Here is a 9,360-nt window from a genome sequence, read left to right as displayed (position 1 = left end):
CACAAGGGTTTCTGTGATGGTTGGGGTTAGGGAATGGGGTAGGTAAGGGGAATAGAATATACAGTTTGTACAGAATAAAATGCATTACGTCTATGGAATGTCCCCACAAAACATGGAAACCAGAATGTATGTGTGTGTGTGTGTGTGCGCGTGCGTGCGTGTAGCACTCTTTGTCTCTGTTTACATTTATATTTGTTTTATCTGTCTATCTCTTTGTTGTGACTCTTTCTATCTGTTTGTGTTTCTGCCCATCAACATGTCCATCCATTCAGAACTCCAATAACATCTCATGATCTTGGATAAGTTGGTTGATGGTCAAGAACTGAAGGATGAGCTCCAAAGTCCTGATGATTTTCTTGGTGAGCTGCAAGAAGAGGAAGCAGCAGCGCCAGTGAAGACACCTGAGCTGAGGGTGCATTGGAGAAAAAGAGACATTGATGGAAATATTGTCTATGCAAGGTCAAGCAGGAATCAACCAAAGAAAGGTCAGTATTTTTTATTTTAAATATATATTTTTAGGATCTACACTGTTTTGGTACTTACAGGTGTATTAATTTAAACATCACAATGGCTTGATGTAGTTTTCTTTCCAGCTGTTGGAAGCGTTGAATGAGAGCAGCTTTTGCATGAATCTTCATATGTAAGGCATCAATCCCTCGCTTTTTTAGACTCCTCGAAACATCATCTTCTTCAATCTAGAAGACAAAAGAAAACAAAATGCTGTTATGTTATGTTACCAGGTGGTTTCTAATATGATTTGCAGGTAGTTAGTTTGTCAGATGGTTACTAGAGTGACTGCTGTGTGGTTACTAGAGTAAAATAATTATACTTACAGTGTCATCAAAGCAGAAGTAGACATGCCAAGAGGGATCACATGATTCCTGAAAATCAATTGTCGCAGGTAAGAAGCTCATCTGCGGTGACTATTGAATGCTGTTGTATTCTTTTATTGCCTGTCTCAGTCTATTGTTGGAGCTGGCTATCTGCTTGGAGAGTCTAAATGCAATGCCCTGCCCATCTGAAGCAAAGCTAGGAAACAAGCATGCAGAAAAATGAATGTATTAGTTTGTATTATAGTCCTTTTTAAGTTCAAACCTAATGTCATATTGTATCTACTTATCCACTTATAGCACTATACCTGGATATATTCTTCTCAGGTGGAGGACGACTGCTCTCTCCCTTGATTCAGTTCTAGCCTTGCAGTTGGACTCTGAGCTCACGGTCCACATCTTTAAGGGTAGACTGGAAGTTTGAATCAGACTCTTGCCATCTTCTCCCAATACGGTAGTTTTTCTCAATGTTCAGCAGAGTCCTCAATTCTAATATCTACACATTACAAAAAGTACAGCACAAAAGTTCAGTAGCTAGCAAGCAGAAAGCATTACCGTGGTACACCTGACCAAACATATGTTACAAGTAAGGTCTTGGTGGTAATAGATTACTAATTACCCCACATGAAGATTTGCAATAATGCTGCAATATTTTAATTTATAACCACTGGTAACAGTTTCCTTCAAAACTATGCCATTACTGTAATCACACTTTGAAGCACATCAGCAAGGCACTTAAAGGAAAACACCAGTTTTTCAATATTTTACTACAGGGCTATTCAGATCTTACCCTGGAGGGCCAGAGCACTGCATACGTAAGCTCCAACCCTGATCAAACACACCTGAGCAAGCTAATCAAGGTCTTCATGATCACAGTTGGTTAATGGTACGAAGGGGTTTTCACACTGCGCTTAACCCTGGGTTATCTTCATTCTAAACCCCGCTTTTAACCCTGGGTTAAGGAGCGTTTCACACCTGTAATTTGAAAGCATTGTTAGCACCGCTTTTTACCCAGGGTTATGAATCCCTGCTCTGCTCATTGTGGTGCCAAACGCATGCAGTGTGAAACGAAGCAGGGTTAGAATGTTATAACCCTAATTAAACACAGCTGAAGTAGCTAATCAAGGCTTGATAATTACAGACAGGTGTTTTGAAACTGGGTTGGAGACTCCTGACCCAGGGTTTAGGAATGCACAGTGTGAAACGTCAAAGTATGAATACCCAGGGTTATCGCTTAACCCCTGGTTAAGTTTGAACAGTGTGAAACATGAAAAAAATAACCCAGGATTCCGTTAACCCTGGTTTTAGAAAAACCCAGGGTTAACAATTTCAGGTGTGAAAAGCCCTTCTGTAGTGCTCCAGCCCTCCAGGGTAAGATTTGAATAGCCCTGTTTTACTATGTTCTTACCTCAACCAGACTTGTGCACAATTCAGAATTTCAGAATTGGCCTCCATTCAATTCATGAATTGGAATTTGAATTGCATTGACTCCGCCCTACAGGAAGTTGAATTTGAATTGGAATGACAGGAAGTGGAATTAAATTCATGGCAATTCAAAGAAATTCCACAGTCACACAACATAAAGAATCTCACATACATTCAGTGTTAGGAAAGTTACTTTAGAAAATTGTTTGGCAACCATTTTAAATTTCTTTGGTTAAAGTAAAGCATTCTGGGAAATAAAGTCATGTTCCATCGTGTTACACAAAATTACAATTAAATCAAACTTAATCATTTGTTATGTGACTATAACATTAATTGCTGGGGGAAAACATTTCCTGTTAATGTAATCTGTACAAGTAGTTCAAATTAATATAATTTATAGAATATGTAATGCAATCATATCTGACATATACTGAAAGCTTCACTTTTAACACTTCACTTACTGTATAATATGTATATGAATTTCTTTGAATTTCTATTGAATTGTAATTCTGCTTCCTTTAATTCAAATTCGAATTGTAATTCTAGATCCTGTTTTTGACATCAATTCAAATTCAAGAATTGAATTGGAATTTAGAAGTCATTCTCAATTCAATTCTGATTTTTGCACAAGCCTGACCTCAACTTATACAAATGGATACATGACTATCTTTTTTCGGTGCGTGCACTTTTGGTCTTTGTACAGCGCCTATTAGAATATTAGAATGTATTAGCGTTTAGCCTAGCCCCATTCATTCATATGGCTCCAAACAGGGATGAATTTAGAAGCCACCAAACACTTCCAGGTACTTAGACGAGTAAGTATAGTGGCACAAAATAAAACTTGAATGGGGCTAGGCTAAATGCCAACACATTTACGAAGTGCTTAACCCCCTGGGGTCCAAAAACGCGGGGCCGCGTTTTGACGCTTTTTTTCCTGTTTCCTGTGACATCCACTTAAAATACTCCGTCATTCATAATCATACACATACATGTAATACATCATTCGAAACTGTGAAGTCTCTACTTTAATGTGAGTGCCTTCATAATAACAACAAAACTGTGTGCTTTTGGCAAATAAAGAAAATAAACAGGGAGTGCATTTCGACATCTCTGTCTCCTTGACCATTTTCCTCAAATACGTTTCAAACATGAACTGATAACTCCGCCAATACTTGTCACACGAACATGATACATATGTCTAAAGAAAGCCTGAAATGTCTACTTTTACATGATGTAATTAAAATCTGAAGAACTCATTGTCTGTTTGTGTAATCGACATGTAAGTAAAGAGAGGTACAGTTTTTCTGGCTCGACCTCATTAGCGCTAATGTAATCCCACCTTCCCTTGTGCGCGCCATTCATATGGAAATTACCTGATGCGGGCTATGCAAACAAGATCAACGCCCACAAACAATGCTTTAAGAAGCAGCGAGTTTTGACAGTTTCATCCACTTATCAACGCGTTCGGAAGATGACACGCTTTACAGGTGAGGAAGCTCTATGCTCCTGGACAGCGAGGAAGAAGAGTTCACTGTTTCTTCAGACGAAGAGCAGGACTCCGACGATAAACGTTTGTATTTTGAAGAGCGACTTGATCCAGCTGAGGATATAATTTCTGAAGAGTAAGTTTTACCTACATTTGTTTAAATGTTGTGTAACTTTTATATACTGTATACTGACTGTTTGCAAGCAGATATTCATAATGACTTTATAAAAAACGTCTCGTAATTGGCAATTTGTATTAACATTAAAATTATAGTTCTTACATTAAACCGTATGCTGATAAGTGTAATGTGAATGTTATAAAGCAATATCACTACTATAACTATAGTGTCCATGCCGACTTATCAATCTTTATTTGCTCGGGTGTAACATTGTGCTGTAAATGAGCCCGAAGATATGTCATGCGTTAAACAGTATGATTGTATGGTGTAAATATTCAATATGTCATAAAACAATATCACTATTTAGAATATATTTTGACTAGTGTGTTTATGCCTCAACAAGTCTTGTTTACGCGACTATCTGTTCGGGTGTAAATGTATCGATGTAGTATCGATGTGCTGTAAATGTGTCCGGAGATTTGTAATGTGTTAATGTTTAGCCATAAATATGTCCGGTAATGGCCCGTTAACAAAGATATACCGCATCTATGTACCCAATTATCTTATCTCAACTATGCTTTACCGCCTTAGTATTGCTTTATAAGTTTGTTACTGTGGAGAATACATTATATTAATTATTAAAAACTTTTGTAGGAATGTGGCAGCATCACTCTCCTCTTCAGCGGGCATTTGCAGAAATGCGACGGACATTCACAGGGTAAGTCACATTTGCGGGCTTTTCTGTTTTATTAGTAGACTTTTACTGATGTTTTGCGTAGTAATTTGGAAAATACAAGATGTATATATATAAACATATCTGTATTTTCCGAAAATACATGATACAAATAATGTTTTTAATTTTTTTTAGTAACGTGGCTTCATCATCATTTACTCGTACAGGGGCATGCAGAAACGAACCCGAAATAAATAAAGTGATACAATTTATATATATATTTTTTAAGGTAAAATGTAAGGCAAAATTTGTTTAATTATTCCTCATAACATTTTTATGCCACGATCTACAGAACATCACACAAAAAAACATTTTGAGAACTAAACCTAAAAAATAACAAAGGTGATCCTGCCTTGGAAACCCCATTTAGTATTTTTATTTAATTCGGAGATTAAGCGCGTCAAAGCCATGACCAAAAAAAGACAAATGACAAATAATTTGTGATTGTTACTGTAAATGATAAAAACTATAAGCTATAATGTATACAATTCATTAAACGTTAATTTATAACAAGAAAAACACTGAAATTAATGATTTTATAGACACTCCGCGTTATTGTTTAGCACAGAAATACCTGCTTGCTTGCTTTGACTTTGATCATCTCTGTATTCACTTTAGATACAGAAAGACCTGATGATATTATTTATTTCAGGAATCTCTTTGCTATCATTTGAAAGTGAACACCGACCATAATAGATAACCACTCGGTTTTAAATACATTTTAAAACTTATGCCCGCCGCAAAACATCCGTTTTGTAATGTTTAGTTTGATGAAATTCTAAATATGAGACGCAGAGCACCTATAGCACGTTCGGCAAAATTGCATGCGCAAACATGGCCAGAACGCAATAGCGCAACATCGATAGAACGAAAAACAATCCAAAATGTACAGACTTAAATTATATCAGAATTTACGTTTATAATAAATACATTTTTTAAATCAAATAAGGTCAGAAGTAACAACGTGCAGAACAAATGTGCAAAATGCCTCAAGTGCACGGAAACAAAACACAAGCCAAATAGATAAATCAGATAAACCAGAGTGATTTATAAATAAAATAAAAAAATTAATAAAAAAACCAAAGTATTGCCAGAATTGCCAGCTTCGTCTTTTAAATGTAGAAACAAAGAGGCAATGGTTTATTAACATAGGAACCTCTTTTTGGACGTGTAGCCCTGTCACAGGGATTGTTGGATTTATTAACGCATTTTAAAAATATTTATTGAAAGCTGCTACATCACATATTATTGGCAGCATTATAATAATATGCTGTATATCAATATATTGGGAGAAAGCTGTTATGTGCGAAATCAGATAATGTGTGCACCCATATACGGCCAAAACTGAATGATCCTCATTTCATAACACATCTGCAACGATTCGACTGTGAGATTGGTAGTCGAATCCGGCTTCTCCGATGCATCGAATCTTCAACTATTCGGGGTCACCCCTATTAATTATTAAAAAAAGTTCTCAATATTAGTAATACTGATGTGTTGCTTTGTACTTTGAAAATACATGATATTAATTAAGATATGTTTTCAGGAATGTGTCTGCAACACCAACTTCGTCTGGTACTCGCACGTTTTGAACAATGGCACGACAACATTTAACTCCATTCCCAAAGAGTTACAGTGTGTGATGGTTTACAAATGTATACCTTATTTTTTATATTTGGAAGTATTTTTAGATGCACACCAAACTTTCACAGCTGACATTTAGAATAATTTTCTTTTAATTAGAGCCATATTGTACTGGTCATATAAAATATTGTTACATGTATACATATTGTTACTTTATTATTTATAATTACAATTAAGCTTCTTTGTTTATAATTACAATAAAGCTTCTTAAATCTATTGTATTGTTCATGTTGTTAGCATTTTTTGCAACCCTGTAAGACTTTTATTTTACTAAAAAGGCCTTTTGTACTTTATTTTAACCTATTTTTTTTTAACTACAAGCAAAAGTTTTTCTTTTTAAGTCTCAAGCAAAAGTTTTTCTCTTTAAGTCTCCCCACAGTCACAGTTCTTTTGTCCCAACATTCCTCACTGAGCCATTAGGGGGTTGGGTCTCCTCAGGTGTAAAACACATCAATATTCATGACCATTGACCCTCCCATGCATATTGCCTTTACACAGCAAAAAGTGTCTTACAAAAGTTAAATCAATGTATTTTTTCACGTGAATGAGTGGGTTAAATGGTTTTTACATCTTTTTGTAGCAAATTCTCTACTCTACAGGAGTAGATAACTTTTTTGCTTGTTAACAAATGTTTAGGATGTGTTTCTTGGCCTTATTTCAGCAACTTTTTGTTTTCTTGTTTTTACTAACCACGCATAAACATAATTTACTTAAAAATACAAACATGTACATACATTTATCTTACATATTATTATAGCACAGTTTGTGCTGAATACAGTGTTATGTGATATTGGCCATTAATGTGTTTTAAAGCAACTGAAAAAAGACCAAATGTGAGAGCATGTCAGAACCTCTGACTGTGTCCAAAAAGGGTCCGACCCCAGAGGGTTAACAAAGACTAAAAGTGCATGCATTGAATAAAGATAGGTATGCATTAATTCATCTAAGTTGAGCTAAGAACATAGTAAAATATTGAATGTTTTCCTTTAAAGACGTCTGTAATTACCAAAGTCTTACATAAAAACATTAAACTCTTACTTGAACTTGTAGAACTGAATCAGTCTGATGATGTAGTCACTTTTCCATCTACAGACAGTGTCTGAAGAAAAGACGACATTACTACCACTCTAATAAAGTCATTCATTTCATGTTACTTCTTAACATGATTATATTTTATTACTGTACACGGAAAGGTAAGTATTACATTTGCAATATTCTTTGTTAATAGTATTCATGACATTCTTACAGTATTTAAGACTTTAACTTCAGTTCCTTACTTATTGGTTTCTGTTGGGCTAGCTTTTTTCCATCTCTCCATGTCTCCTTCAGAAATCAACACTATACAACAACAACAATAACAGAAAACAAGACACACATCAATCCTAAATACTCTTGTGCAAAATGCACTTATAAATGGAATGTAATATTCTCTCATCTACAACTAATTATTACCTGCTTCTTATGTGCATTGTTTACCTGGTGCCTCTCTGATGACAGATGAGATATCTTCCTGAGCAAGAATCAATATTTTCTCTGCTTTGTCTACTCTTTGCAGGAGCTGGACCTCTGAAAAGACAGTTTAATCTACTAATTATATGCTTACCATTTTGTGTGTGATCGGCTTCACTCCAGAAAATATAAAATGTATAAACAGTGAACCACCAGCACAGAATTTTGAAAGGTTATACAGCAGTAGACACACCTAGGTCAGTTGATTTCCTCCGTCCATAATGCAAAAGGGCATCAGTCAGTAGGTCAAGGCGATGATCATTCATATATATAAACATAAACTTTGTAGATTTACCATGTTAATAACTGTGGAAATGCATCATCACAGTCTGTGAAAAAAGACCATTATAATACAAAAAGTTTTTCAATTGGTAAATGCATGTGTACAAATAAATACCTCTTACAACAGCCTCATAAAGTCTCTGCATGACTGGTACTGAGTGATGCCTCTGAACGTTGACGTTTTTAACAAAAACTTTTGTGGAGTGATGCTGGCCTCTCTGCGTTGTAATAAAGAGCATTGGAGAGAAGCCCAGTAATTCCATCTTACGAAGCTGAGAAGAGAGAACAATATCTTTTAAACAAGAGTACACAGTCAAATGAAAAACTATGCTCTTATCCACTATCTACTTAAATAAATATTTGTTTTTTGTTAATGTTTACTGAACTGAATTGTAGTTGTAATAATTATAATAAATAAATATATATATATATTATAAATGAAACTTACAAGCAAGTCCACACAGTTCATAATTTTGTTAGAATTGGCATGTTTTTTTTATTTGGCTGCCCACTGATCATCAAATTTTACTTTTGGGGCTTTCAAGTTTTTCTTTTGTATAATCTTTACTCCGCAGTATTTGCAGGTTTTGGAGGCACCGCCAATTTCTTTGTAGCAAGCACTACACTGGCGTGTTCTGGATCCAGGTGCCTTGTGTGTGTCAGTGTGTGAATGAATGAGTTGGAGAGTGAGTGAGTGAGTTGGAGATATTTTTTAAATTCTTTATTTACTAAACATTGGATGTGTATAACTATTTACAACAAACCCCAAGATCCGCCCACTATCATAAGACTATATAATAAGATAAATAAATAAATAAAACGGCAATAGAATAAAACTGACCAAAAAAGAAAGATCTGAATGTCTAAAGATTTCTGAATTGTACATCAAATGTATTAAAAGCATGGTGTTGTTACTGTTTTTTACTATGTATAAAAAGGCTGAACTACTGTGCATAAGGTTTGCTGTTACTGTACTACAAAATAGAACTGACCAAAAAAGAAAGATCTGAATGTCTAAAGATTTCTGAATTGCACATCAAATGTATTAAAAGCATGGTGGTGTTGTTGTTACGGTTTTTTTACTATGTATGAAAAGGCTGAACTACTGTGCATAAGGTTTGCTGTTACTGACTGTACTACAAAATACCACAGTAGAAGTAGTAGACTAACTGCGGTAAAAACATGGTACGATGTGTGTACTAAATACACACAAAATACACACAAATACACAAAATACCACAGTAGAAGTACATTGGTAGTTAACTGTTAATTCCAAAAATATGAATATAATAAAATGATCGAGGATCTGTCGCGTTATGATAATGGTGACTAA

The 9,360-nt window shown here is 35.1% G+C and overlaps 1 long non-coding RNA gene across 7 annotated transcripts; it reads right to left on the bottom strand.

Annotated features, from left to right (window-relative positions):
* Positions 1–8,003, bottom strand: LOC129447924 (uncharacterized). 7 transcript variants are annotated; one of them, XR_012371976.1, is made up of 8 exons: positions 7,939–8,003; positions 7,713–7,802; positions 7,514–7,574; positions 7,275–7,335; positions 1,139–1,326; positions 834–1,029; positions 544–695; positions 1–406 (listed from the first exon to the last, which is right to left on the bottom strand). It is a non-coding gene; the product is annotated as an uncharacterized lncRNA (long non-coding RNA). The 7 variants fall into 7 exon arrangements; XR_012371980.1 differs by having other exon boundaries at positions 7,483–7,574; positions 7,689–7,997; XR_012371977.1 differs by having other exon boundaries at positions 7,689–7,997.
* Between the last annotated feature and the right edge of the window lie 1,357 nt (positions 8,004–9,360).

The sequence above is a fragment of the Misgurnus anguillicaudatus genome, chromosome 11 (genome assembly GCF_027580225.2).
Source record: "Misgurnus anguillicaudatus chromosome 11, ASM2758022v2, whole genome shotgun sequence".
In the NCBI taxonomy this organism is placed as follows: domain Eukaryota; kingdom Metazoa; phylum Chordata; class Actinopteri; order Cypriniformes; family Cobitidae; genus Misgurnus; species Misgurnus anguillicaudatus.
This window is presented reverse-complemented; position numbering and strand designations above follow the sequence as displayed.